At 42.1% G+C, this 14,032-nt stretch overlaps 1 protein-coding gene across 15 annotated transcripts in view; it reads left to right on the top strand.

The window, feature by feature from the left end:
- The window catches only part of ZNF536 (zinc finger protein 536), a 343,653-nt gene that overhangs the window by 1,578 nt on the left and 328,043 nt on the right, over positions 1-14,032 (top strand). For 2 of the 15 annotated variants that reach the window (XM_074551142.1, XM_074551136.1), the window contains exon 1: positions 769-1,753. The exons of 8 other annotated variants lie outside the window; for them this stretch is intronic. The gene's annotated coding sequence lies outside the window, so the exon portion shown is untranslated. 5 more of the 15 variants (XM_014269196.3, XM_074551137.1, XM_074551134.1 and 2 more) reach the window with 5 other exon arrangements.

Raw genomic sequence — 14,032 nt, 5'->3', positions numbered from 1 at the left:
TGTGCTCTAATCGACCTCTTATGAATAGGAGCCGTGCATAATGCTGCGAGGAGCGTTGTGACATTCAAGTAGGCACTAAATGTCAGGCCAGGTCTCAGCCCTTTCGGGGGGAGCGGAGCGCGCCCGGCGGCGCCGCGGGGAGCGGGGAGGCACCTGCCAGCCCGCCGCCGGGGCTTTTGTCAGCGCCCGGAGAAAGTAACAGGTTAAGGAGGAAACTTAAATGGCAATCCCCGGCGGGGAGGGGGGGAGCATCACCTTCCCGGCGGCGCGCCGTGCGCGGAAGGGCCGCGGGGGCGCCGCTGCTGCGCGGGGCAGCGGCCTCGCTCTCCGCGGGGCTGCGCGGCCCGGAGGGAGCGCGGGGGAGCACCGGGCCGGCGGCGGGATTATAGCGGGATGGGGAGGGGGGGAGGAAGGAGAGATTCTTTGATGCTGTGTAGGAAAGAATCCAGATTTTAATGCGCCCATCTGTTGCAGTTTTGCAAATAATTAATATATATGTGTGTATGTGTGTGTGTGTGAGAGAGAGGGGCTGGGGGAGCGCTGCCGCCTGTGAACTTCAACGCGAAATAAAAGGTCGCGAAGATTTATGCTGTTTATCGGAGGGTCCGCGGCTCCCGCGGGGCGGCTCGCACGGGCTCCATCCGCAAAGTTAGTTGCCGGCGGGGCCGGGCGCGGTGCGGCCGCGGGTGCCGGCGCCCGGGGCGGGCGCGGCGGGGAGGGCTCCGGCCGCCGCCTGCCTGCCTGCCTGCCTGCGCGGCGGGCATTGTTTCGGGGTGCGTGCGGCGGATGTGGCCGCGGCTGATACAGTGTCGAGGCGGGGACGTGATTTGTCAGATCCCTCCGTTCGCACTTGAGCCGCCGCCGGCGGGCCGGGAGCGGCGGTGCGGGAGCGGAGCGCGGTGCGCGGTGCGGGGCAGGGGCGGTGCGGGGCGCGGCTGCCCGGCCGCCCGCGGCGGGAGCGCTCTGCGGGGCTGTGCATTCCCTCGCCGCCCCCCGCCCCCCCGTGCAGTTTAAAATAAATCCAACAGGGGCCGTGTTTGCTGAGCTGATGTGCCCGGCTGATACAGATAGCGGCGGCGAGCCGCCCGCTTCTGTGGAAAAAGACTATTTTAAGTGTCATAATTAAGTTTAGAAGCCTTGTTTGGGCTCATTCACTGCTCGAAATAAAAAGGACTGGCTGCTTTTAGACCCTTTCTGAAGGGGTTGGCTAAGCGCCTCTGCACGTTCGCTTGGAGAAGAATGTTTTCTTTTCTAGTTTAATATTAGAAACTATATTTTTACTTGTTTAAACCGGATTTGATTTTTTGGAGATTTTTTTTCCTCTCCCCCCCGCCCCCCCCATCGCTCAAATCTTTGTTCATTGTTCATTGACTGTGGAAGGCTGCTTAAATGTACGGAGAGAGGGGGGAGGCCCCCTCGGTGGTTTGATGTTGAAATAGTAAACCTGAATGAGGAGGGTGGCTGGAAAAGTGGACATTGCAGCTTTAATTAACTTCAAGATGTTTCAGCGAGGACCAGAGCGTAGTAGTGACGTTGCCTCATAAATCTGTCCAGTACAGTGCGTTGCATTGAACTATTACAGTATCACCATCATATTGAATATTCACTACCTATCCGGGAGCAGATTTGCATAATTGGATCTTTTTTAAATGAAACTTGTTTGCAAAAACCCAAACAAAACCAAAAAAACAAAAGCCCGAGTGAAAACCGCGGCGATCTGCATGGTTATAAAGGGTTCAAACATATCCGAAAAGTAAGTGACCTGCATAAGTACATCAATAGGTTAAGTGCAAATAAGATGAGAAGTGCTTCTGAAAGCTGTACATTCCCTATGTGGTCTCTTGGGTTGTTTCTCAATAGCGAGATTTTTTTGTAGCCTCAGGGATTTTAGGTTTTCTGTCTGCTTTCATAACTTTTTCCCTCACAGTTGTTATACAAGGTGAGGCTTTTGTACCATGCCTGTGTACCTGTAGTGATGCTTTTAAAGGAAATAGACGAACAGTTTGTAATTTGTGCTGTTTGACTTGTATAATTATGGCTACTGTGGAAGGGAAATGTGTATTGCAGTTGTATTTCTGGTCATCGAATAGATCATCACTAAATATGTCAGAATGTTCAAAGATTGTTTGTGTATGTGTTTGTGTATGCTTAAAAATCGACTAAGTTACCTAAGCTGTTACTTCTTAAATCAGAGAGGCAACTAGCTTTTTAATCTGTATGTACCCCCCCATTTGATGGAGGATGAAGATGACTGAAGTAATTAAAAATACCAGCAATTTTTAGAGTGGATTTGTAGCTTCTGTGTAAACCCCATCCCCTCCTAAGCGAGTGGCCGGCTTGCAATATTGCAGTTTTGGATCGGGCAGGTTTCGAAGTGTTCTGTGAAATCAGATGCTGCTGGTGTTTCGGATGCTGCGAGGGAAAGTTGTGGAGGGAAGGCAGCTGGAGCTGGAAGTTGCCGGGTGGGGAAGGGGAAGCGGAGCAGCCCTCGGAGGGGCGAGCGGGCAGAAGTGCAAAGTCTGCGTGCAGCCCCAGCCCTGCCCCGGCTCTCCCCCCTCGCCCAAGGCTGCTTTAGTTATGATGTCATTCTGATAGTGGAGAGCAAATGTCTCCTGATTCTACCATTAAACGCCTGGCTGATTTGCCTGATAATGATAGCATTGACGTCCTGCTCCTTGACAAATGCAAGCCCTACGAGCCCTATGAATTAACTTTTTTCCCATAGCTGGGAGCCAGCTAGCTTTACGACTCATGAATGTAGCAGCACTTCTTTGACAGATTACTTTGAACCTCCTCAATTCTGCAGCAAACCCCCTCCTCTAGACACCACTTCTGTTAGGCTGCTAGCAGACCCCTGGACAGTTTGGGCCTGATTTGCAGGGCTGCTGAGCATTCATCACTTCCACTGACTTCAGATGGAGTTGTGGGCGCTCAGCAGCTTTGAAAATCAGGCCCTGTGTTCAGTCAACAGATGATGCATTTTTTTGGTTTGTTTGGTTTTTTTTTTTTTTTTGTTGTTGTTTTTTAAGTTAGACAGTTAAAGAGGGCTCTATGATTTCTAGTCATTATAAAAATATTTGTAAATAGCTTGAGTTGTTTGTCCTAGTCTGGTCTGTTTTACCCTTGCTGTTATCCTTTTTTTAAAAATTTTATTTTCAATTAATCTTCTAGTGGATGTGCTGTTAATCTTCATAAGAAAAGGATCATAAATGAGTTGTTTAAAGTTTTCAGAATGTTGTAGAAGAAAAATGTTTCCAGTTTGGTACCAAGTGCTGAGAGATTCGATTGCTGTTTCAGAACGTGCACTAGAAGAGAGTCTCGGTACAGTTGCTAAACCCTGCGACTGGGTGCACTTTCTCATGTCTGCTCTGCCTTCAGATTTTGCTCCTGACTCTGACTTTCTATCCCTGCAGGTAAATGAGATTTAATATGATGGGGTTTTTAAAGTGCCAGTGACTTAAACTTTGCTTTTGTGTGCTGTTACGATGATGACAATTAACAACTGCAGATGTAAGAAAGGTCAGCCTCTCTGTTACTTTTGCAGGGAATGAACATGAAGTATTTGCAGGATAAAGCTGTGTTTTGTAAATGATTTCCTGAAGATACAAGTTGCTGTGATGGAAACACTGTATTAAAACTCTTTTGATAAATTGACTATGTCTTTATTAAGGGAAAAGAAGGAAAAAGAATCGTTCTACGGGCTTTTTGACTTCTGAACATATTTAAGCTCTAGTACTCAGCAAGTTGTCTGGCACTGTCTTCACTGTAGACTTTTATATAATGAAGAGGCTGATTGTCATATTTTTGTCCATGCCAGAGGCCAATAACCCAACCCATTCATTATCAGAAGAGAGTAGCCTGTAAGTTGCAACATCAGTACCACTGTTTTGCTTGCAGCAATGAAGACAGTGCTGAGATCAGAAATTGTGATCTTCAGTACAGAAAGCTGACACATTAGGTTGTTTACCCACCATGGAGCCTTAGGTGACCAAAGAGATTTGCTTTAGAACAGATATAGAAAATCCACTAGTCCATTAAAATGGGCTGTGCTTATTCCCTGGGAAGCACAAGTTTCATCAAGTGTAGGGAAATCAGTAAGAAGTAATTTTTCCAAATGTTGATTTTTGCTTAAAGTTGACTTTGAATTGCACAGGTGTTTTTAGAGTGCCTTGACTGAAAAAAAAAAGACATAATTTATATGAATTTTATGAAAATGGAAACTAAAGCCATAGATAGATTTATTTTTATAGTTTGAGTTTGTGGACAAATAAAGAATTTTAATCTTCTGATTTAGTGTACTTTAATAAGATTGTGAGCAAATCTAAATTTTAATCTCTGAATTTCTCTCAGATACCTGAAGAGATGTATATCGGCTCTTCACAATGCTGAAAACAGTATGATCTTGAAAAACTATTTTTCTGTCCTCCCTTTTATACCTTGCATTTCTCTGAGTTGCAAGCAATTTGGATTCAGGAAAAGACAACAAAGATGAAAAAATAGAATACATACTCTTTCTTTTATAGAAACATGAATAAACTTATTTCTGGCAACTGTAGATGGAAATCTGAATTTCTCTAGTGAAGAAACTCCAGGCACAGATATTTGTGGAAGAGGGGGAAAAAAATGAGGATGAGCTACTGAAAGCAAATATGTAAAAGTAAAATAATTCTAGATGCTTAACTGGCTGATCTCAGGGTTATTGTACAGCTGTGTGGTTCTGGCTTCCAGTTGTGTGGCCGAGTCTGGAGTATGAACTTTGTGGGACCAAGGCAGTGATCAGGATCTGCCCTTGGCTGGTGACAAGAGAGAATCGCAGTGATCCGATAGATGTGGAACGGGAAACAACCGGGGAGCTTCTGCCCAAACCTGCGTGGATCACCGTAACTGATGTGACATTTTCACTCATATTGGCTGGTTAAGCAGCAGAGCCAAGCACTGAGGGAGAGATTTGAAACATCTTTTCAGGGGCAGCAGAGATCCAGATCAGGAAAGAAGCAGGGGAATAGGGTAGTGAAGGAGGATTTGGGTTGCCTCTGCCTAACTGCACCAAAGCTGTCACTGACTATGCTCCCAGAGGTAGGATTCTCCCAGTATTCTGAATTTGGCACCTTTCCCTTAAATTTAAATTTGCTCTAATTTTCAGGTGCATCTTACTAGCAAACCAGATGCATCAAAAAGGCAAAAGAATTATAGAGGAGTAATTATAATTAGCCTAGTTGTCTGTGTTTTTTAAAAATTGTAAGATGGGTCCTTGAAAGTATTTTGAAGTCACTGTTTTTTACAGTTCTTAATCTAAATACTCCATGTGAGATTGTTTTCTAAAGAGATGGGTTCATCGGGTCAAGTTGAACTATATTAAAGACAAACAATTTTGTTATAATCTGACTGTCTTTTAAACACAGATGAGGAAAACAGAACTAAAATAGCCACAGGAGCCTCAATATCTGATCTTTCCTCCATTGTGCATTGCAGTATTTGAGACTCCCATAACCAAAAGCAGAATTAGGTAATTCCTTACGAGTATTTGCCACGTTATGGAAAAAGCAGCGCAGCCGATCCTGGTAGGACATTAGCAGACAGATCTGCAGGTAGCAGTGCCTGAAAATAATGAAGATGGCTTCATTCCCATGGCATGGGGCAAGCAACAGAGCTTCTTTGAACCAGCAGCTCATTTTGCTTGCATGAGTGTTGAACTGTCCAGCTGTAGGAGTCTGGGGCTCCAGAGAGAGGGAGTGCTTGCCAGGAGGGTGGGAGCTGGTGGGGATTAGGCAGGGGTTATCCCAGGTGGGTACCACAGTGCCAGGGAAAGGCTGCTTGGGAAAATTTGGCCCTGTGTCAGTTTTGTGAAGAGGAGATGCCAGAAAGGGAAAGAAAAAGGAGAGTATGAGCTGACTTTCACTCCCAAGAGGGGTGCAGGGGAGGTTGGTGGCAGGAACCCCTACAGGACCACCTGTAGCCATTACTCTGCCTTGGGACAGCCTGGGATGTCTTGGGGAGTGTTCCTGCTCATCATCCTTGGGAGGGTACAGAGGAGTACATGGCTGTTCTGATTCTTCCCGTTATGATAAGCTTGTTGCAGCCTTTATGTGAATTTTGATATGGTTTTGCCTTTTTTTTTTTTTTTTCTTCTCAGTAAGTGCTGTTAGAAACTTTTCCTACTTTTTTATGCCTTTGGGATATTCTACCACAGTCACTGTGATTCTTTGTGAGGAGGATGGGACCCTATTGAGCTCATCAATGCTACAGAGGGGTTGCTATCAAGTACCACGGTCTACTCAGTCACAACAGGGCTATGTGTTGTGCTTCCTTCATAGTCCTGGTCCCTGCTGATCTGGGAATTAGCTCTGGTAACCCATGTCATAGCACTGTGTTAGGTTGCCAGCCTGGCATTAAATTTATTTTTTCCAATGATGGCATGCAGTATGAATGTTGTTTTATTTCACTCTCATAAGCTGGCCTCCATAGATTTTGCAAGCATTATTATCATCAGACTCCTCATTGGCATACCAATGGTAGATACAGATGTAGATGGGTCTCTTTAATCAGAAATTTAGAGAAACATGGGTTAATAGGAAATTCAGGTAGAATAACTCCATGCTAAGTACATGTGGAATAAATTATCAGCAAGGGAAGGATAAATGAGTTCAAGGGAAGCCTAGGTTTGTTTCTTGAGAAAGAGCATGTGAGAGCTTGGGTGAAGAAAGCAAAGAGGTGTAAAGTCAGGTTTCTATTAACAAATGCTAACATGGTGGGCTGGATGTTCATCTCCTAACATTTATTTTGATAGCTCTGTATAGATGAATTGCATTTAATTTTCATGTGTGTTTCCTAACACTTGTTCCCTAGATCTTGTTTCTTTGGGGCTCCACTGAAATCTTAAAACATGGGATAGTGCAGCATTTTAGTTTTGGAAACAGTTTTACTCAAGGGAACGACGTGACAGTGAAGTGTTGATCAAGTGAATTAGGGAGAAACCTTTTCTTCTCTGGAATTAGTTTGTAATTGACAGGAGAAGTAGAAACTGCTTTCTAGTCTAGTGGCCAAGGATTTTTGATAGATGTGTGCCCTAGTTCAATCACATCAAAATATGATATCATATTTTGAAAAAAACCCACTCACATATACATGTTTTTATTTATTTATTTATTTTAAAAATAATTTTATTTCTGCAAGGTTTGCATGAACACTGTTATGAGTTCCAGTCTATACCAGGACTTCTGAGGTTATTGAATGCTGAGGATTGACTCAATGTTGGAAAGCAGCACGAGTTTTGAAATTGCTGCTTCAAAGTAACTTTTACCTTCATTTTGTTGGAATACATCCTGCATTTTTAGGAAAATTATGAATCTCTCTTCTCACAGAAAAGTGCTTAAAGTTTAGCAAAATTTTTATTGATTTTGATGTGATTTCTAGGATCCAATTCTGCTTTTGTTATTTCAGTCTGGGTTTGACTGACTCAGTGGATAAAACTTCCTTTGCTTACCTGGTGAAATGCACGTGATTCTTAATTTCACTGTAAGTACAATGTGCAGCTCCACTGTTTCCTGATCAAACTTTTTCTCCTTTCGTCATCTCATGTACAAAAATGAATCCAACTTTTTGAGTTAAAAAAAATGCAAAGATTATAGGGAACCCAAAACTGAATTGTGCAATAAAATGACTATTCATTACCTTTTTAAGAAACTGCTCTTCATTGATTCATTGAGATTTTGCTATAGGAGTATCATTGCTCCTAGGGCTAATAAAATAACTAGCAGAAGTTAACCCAGTATCATTATTAGTACCATAATACAGACTGAGCAACCTCCACTGCTCTATTTCCTCCTTTGGATTTTACCATAAAATGCCTCTTAAAATAGCTCGGCTATTTTGAAATATTCTTTACTGTTTTAAAGATCAAACATTCAAGCATCTTTCTTTTTTTTTTTTCTTTTTTTGCTTGAATACACAGAGCTATATGCCTGTGCCTGCATAAATGGACATGCTATGAGATAAATGAGCAATAGGAAACCCAAAACAACTTCTGGATTAGAATTTCAGTCTTTTGTTTGGTTGGTAGTATCTTTGGCATGCTAGGAGCTTTCCAAATATAGGAGTACAGTTTCTGGCCAGAACTAGCTGCCATTTTCTTATTGCAGTTGAAAAATGCCAGTTCATTAGTTTGCATCAACATGCTGCATCTTTGAAGGATTTCTCAGGTCCACAATTGAATTTCTGCTCAAAATGAAAGAGTTGCATCTCTGCACTTCATTATGAACTGGTGATTATGGAATGCACCTGGGTCACTGGAGAGCTGGATTCAGATCGTTCCTCTCTATCTGATTTAACTCAGCTTTTTCAAATCAAGTTTCTCACTCATCCCAGGTGAGTGCTTTAAAAACACACTTTGGCTCTTCTTTTTAAGTTCCTGCTTCAGGCTATTCCAATTTGAATAATCATTTAATTATTCAGTGGGTCAGAGGAGAACTGACTCTTGGCTTGGGCACTCCAGTGTGATGTGAGAGACTCAACCCAACTGGTTCCTGTTGCAGAGTCCTGCAGCCTGCACTCCTGAGGATGGCATGGTGAGAGCAGTCTCATATTCTTACTGCTGTCTTGCTGGCTTTTCCTTTTGAGAAATTGCAAAAGGTGTCAAGTTAGTCCCAGAGGAGAGCAAAAGGAAATTCTAAAATCCTCAAAGAATTTGTGATACTGAAAAAAATCTTTCTTGCATAGTTCACAATTCAGCTGTTATAAAAGCAGTTGAGGATGGAGTGGATCTTTATAATCCAAGAATTTTCATCTCAAAATGGAGTTTTGTTGCCATTATTTTTGTTGGGTGGACTGTGTGTTTGAACTCAATATTCTTACATGTCCCTGAGCTCTGAGAGAGTAGCTCTAGGAGGTGTGATAGGTGAAACATTAACCCTTTCTCCTGGTACTGCCTTGGACCTTGTGCAGCATATAGCTTGCTGTGCATGACTCTCTGGGAGTGCTGGGAGGAGGAAAGAAATGCTGTGTAAATGCCAACAAATGCCTGAGAGATGCAAGGGATACTGCACTTGTTCCTTCTCTCAGGATGAACCTCCTCTGAGGTGGAAAAGGTCTGTGAAACTGGCAGATTTCTCTGTCAGGATCTCTTAAAAAGCAGAGAAGAAATGTCTTAATCTGTAGAAGGGGAATCCACACAGGGAGGAAATCCTTCTTTTCTTAGAGATAGAAATACTCATTTTGATAGCTTCTGTTTGCTCTATCTTTCATTCTTAACTTGTCTGGCAGCACAGCTCTGGCAGGATCCATGCTGTATTGGTTGGTTCCCCTCCTGGCTGCTCTGCAACAGTGATGGATGGGAGCCAAGGGAATAAATATAGCTCTGAGTTCCAGTAGTAACCCCCTGCCACACTTCTACACAGAAACTGGGAGGTCGCGGGGGGAGAGGGGATGGCTCAGGTCTGGCTTCAGCACAGAGGGAGTTTCTGTGCTCCCCGAGGAAGGGGAAAGGTGCTGCAGAAACCCACTCCTGCCTTTGTTCCCATGCAGAACTGAAGGGATCTGTAGATCTATTTTAAAAGCATCACCATTGGCTGTGCAGTTTCCATGTGAGTTTATTAAATGTGGACATTTTTTTATATGTAAAAATAACTTCACCATTTTGTTATTTCCTTTTACGTATTTCACTTTGGTTGGAAAAATGAAATCAATCTAGTCAGCTTTTCATCAGTTTCTCTTTGGCTGTCATGCAGTTGCACAATGCTGCAGTGCTTGGCTAGCAAAAATGTTTACAACGAAAAATTGTTTTCAATGGGATTAAAAAAAGAACCATGGAAACATTTTTATTGGTCTCCAATTTTTGTGCGATTTGGATTTTTACAAGACCTAAATTACATCAATGGTGTGGCTCTAATTTGATTTTAAGATTTTACTCTATTTTTATATATACTTGCAAGGTACAGACAAGATACTGCTACTATCCTCTGTCACAAAGAACAAAAATTTCTAGCTTATTTCTTTGCAGCTGATTCAAAGTCCTTGGAAATCATGAGCACCTTGCAGTTGACTCTCAAGAGTTTGGGGTCACACCTTCCACCTGTGTGTAGATACCTGTTGTAAGCTGGTTTAAGCAGTCTTCTTCATTTAGAACAGCTCTGAGTTGATTTCTGATCTATCAATGCTGTGAGATTGCTACAGCTGAGGTGAATCTGGGGATATGTCTGCAACCCTTAAATACCTTTATTGCAGCTGGCACCTATAGAAATCTCACATATGGAGAATATATGAAGTCAGATCCTTGGAAGGTTAACTGTAATAAAATCTTAGGAGTAAAATATTGGCTGACAGTTACCCTTTGCATCAAAACTTATTTTTAAAAAAGGTGTTTGTGATGAGTGTTGAGTTAGTTTGGATTTTAATTTATTTTGCTTTACCGTTTAAGTCGCAAAAGGCTCTTCTAGGGATGGCTTGAATTTGTGGATATTTTCTGAATTTGTGGACTGGGGCAGTCTGGGGAGGCACTGCACCTCTCCAGGGGCTGCTGCCACTAAAACCAGAGAGGAATTACACCCTGAGCTGTTTCTTACACTGACTTTGTACCTTCATCCAGTGTCCCTCAGCAGCCATCATGAACCTACCACTGGAGTGAGGAATGGGGCCCCTTGGGTACCCTTTGGAAAGGGAAAACCTTTCTCTTAGTGAAACAGGAATTTCATAGGGCCCAAGCTTGCAGATAAAAACTCTTCCAGTGTTTTTATGATCAACATTCACCACTGAGTTCACTAATTGAAGACCTTAATGAATGTTGTAATGATCAGGTCTGTTTTTGTCACTGATTCAGTATCTTGTTTTCAGGTGTGAGCTGGGTGACTCAAATTTAGTTTTCTCTCTTAAGTGAAATCATTGTCACGCAAGCAAAGAAAAATCACCACAACCCCCCCCTGCTCTATAAATATAATATATCACAGCCTCTTTCAAACACCAACTGTTGATTGGCTACTACCCATGTCATGATACTAAATCATTGACTTCAGACTATTAACCTTTTGCTTACTGAATGCAACTTCTGCAGGGAGCTCACATCCACCATCTAGACAGAACTTGCATTTGATGAGATAACTGTTGTGGAAAGACACAAATTATCAGACAGACTTTTTCTGTGATATTGGGAAAGGTATTGAAATTTAAATTTACAAATAACACCAGCTGGATTTGAAAATGGTTTACACATGTATAATCTGTAATGTAACACAACTTTCATTCTCCTGTTCTGTAGCTGGTATAAAGATCTAAAAGTAGATTTGATGCCTCTGTAAAAATAGTCTGGCTAGTCCATGTTCTTCAACTGCATGACACTTATTCATGTACCTTTTTTAGAAGAAAACATCTCTTTTCAGAATATGTTGATGTTTTTAACCATATGCGGACTATTTTTATGGATGTGTTTTGCTTTGATGAGGTTTTCTGTTGGGAGATTGGGTTTTTGAAGATGTGATTAATGAATTTAAGTCAAACAAAATGCTACCTGTTGGATTGCAAAAACCTTTTCTTTTTTGTTTCTCCTTTATTAATATAGATTTACAAATAGGTCTTCAGAAAATTTTTATTGTTACTTGTTGTTATGACACATCATATATCTTTTGCTAATTGTGCATTCTTTTCTTGGTTTTAATTATATTGTGGAGCAAATGTTTTGTCATTTAAAAAATAGCATGGCACAATTCCATCATTTCTGAAGTAATAATGAAAATACCCTCGAAGACCCCATCACTTTTTTCTCCCTTTAAGATGCCAATAATCTCTGCCCCTTTTTCTCTGAGGCGGGTGGTGGAGCAGAGCACAATAAGGAAAGCAGAGCTAAGCGGAGCAGGAGCAGTGGCTTCCAGCATGTTCCCAGCTCTGTGTGCAGCTGGCAGGGCAGGGTCTCTGGGTCAGCCACAATGCAAGGGAAGCATGACAGGAGAAGCTGGGCTGGCAGGTAGAGGGAGAGGTGTTGCACATGTCTTTCATACTGGATTTGAAGACTTTTTTCCTTTGCGTAATTTCTTCCAATTGGAAATTGGTTGAACAAAAAAGGGAGGAGCAGGGAAATGTCTTGAACACTTTCCATTCTCTGTTCAGATGTGTGTTTTTTTTCACAGAATTAACCAGAAAGCATCTGTGAACAATGGAAGTTCTCCTCATTAAACTGAAAGTTCTGCCAGGCTTGGAAGCCATTTGTACCTTGTTCTGCTTCCCATGTTCACCTGCTGAGTGTAGAATTGAGTCCTGTCCAGTTACTTCCATTTAGGATTTTCCCTTCCTTAAGATCAGCATTTAGTACTAGGGCAACTTTTATATGTTGAATAAGGATCATTTATTCCTATAGGAATAAGAGAGTTTAACAGCAATGTACAATCAATATGCAAAAGCCTACTAAGATAATTTGTATTCAAATGTGCACAACATTAATTCTAAACAATCTTAAGCCCTTATTTTGTCCAATGATTGCTGGACATCTAAGTCAAGAAGGCTCTTCTAACTTATTAGTTTGTTATCAACAATATTGCCAACACTTAAACTCTTCAATTAGGTAACCCAGTTACCTATTATTCTATTAGGGCTTGCTGCACTCTGAATAAAGTCCATACTGAAACAGTCCTTGCCTTAACACAGGTGCCCCATCCTTCTATGAGCAGGTGTATGTGGAGTTTGCAAAGTGTACAAGGAGAATGTAAATAATAATTACTGAATACGAATTTAGTATTTTATGAGATGCTTGCATGCCTGTCTTACAACTGCATGATATGAAGACACCTATAAAAGGTATAAATACACTTTGAGGAAGTGATATGACAAGAGTAAGAATACTTTAGGATGGTCACATCTTTTTATTATGTTCAATACTTTCTCCCCTTTCTTTACATGCTTAATTATTCTCAGCAAGGCTGTATGTTAACAAAATTTTCTGTAGCCTATAGGAATTCTTTAGTTTGTGGGGAGGATTGTACATACCCTCAACTGTGAATAATTTGTGGATATAATTTTTTTCATGAGTGCTCTTTCAGATTTTATAAACAAGATATTCACATACATGTAAGGACTGTCACTTAAAGCTGTTCATTGCCAAACCTTTCTGGTACAGTGCAGTGAATCCTCCTGTACTGCTTCAGCTGATCTCATACTGAGCATTTCTGGAATAGCATTTGATCCTGAGTCAGTCTGGAAGCAGTGGTATTGCAACGTGTTTAAGTTGTTTGGCTAATGCTGGGTGTCAGGTGCTAAAGCATTTCTGTGCTGAATTGGGTCTTCTGCAGTCAGAAAAAGTCAAAGTAGTGAAAAATCCTGGGCACAATTCAATTAGATTATGAGTTGGGTGTTACAGTATTTTGAAAATCTGCAATAAGCCATATTACCTTCTTGCTTTTTAAAACTTTTTTATCTCAGTTGTTCCCATCAATAATTTGTGATTTCAAAAATCATGTGTGGTCTCATAATTGTTTCTTAAATTGGCTGGAATTCCTTTAAAAATGTGGTTCAAAGGAAGAGTTGCTTTTCATACTTTAGAATAGCTGTGGTCTTGAATTACATTTAGAAAAAGATGTATAAAATATAAACAAATACAGTGTTCATGTAAATGTTAATTAAGCTCACATCACAGAACTGTTCTTTTTTTGTGAAGAGCAGGAAAATTCTTCTCATTTTCTTGTTCTTTCCACCAAGGCCTGTCTGGCACCATTCCAGCACCACCTTCCCACAGCGGGATGACTTCAGACACCTCAGAGGATGGGGCTGTTCCCTTGCCAGGGCCATTCCTGGCTCTGAGCTGCTGGGACTCAGGAGCAGCTCCTGCCAGGGTGGCCTGGCTCAGCCCTGGCCAGCTGCAGATGAGGAAAGGTGAAGGCAGGGGGCTTGGAAGGAGTTTTGTACCTCCACACCTGGGTGATGGAGACAGGAAATGCATGTGAGGAGTGGCCAGGACAGGCAGGAGCTGGAGTGGCACTGCTCATTCCCCTGTCAGAGGTGGAGCATCAGGGATGTAGGGGCTGCAGACCATGGGAGCTCCAGCTTGGAGGCCCAGCTG

This window comes from Zonotrichia albicollis, chromosome 13 (assembly GCF_047830755.1).
Source record: "Zonotrichia albicollis isolate bZonAlb1 chromosome 13, bZonAlb1.hap1, whole genome shotgun sequence".
Taxonomy (NCBI): Eukaryota; Metazoa; Chordata; class Aves; order Passeriformes; family Passerellidae; genus Zonotrichia; species Zonotrichia albicollis.
The sequence above is the reverse complement of the archived record's forward strand: the minus strand, read 5'-3'. Positions and strand labels throughout refer to the sequence as shown.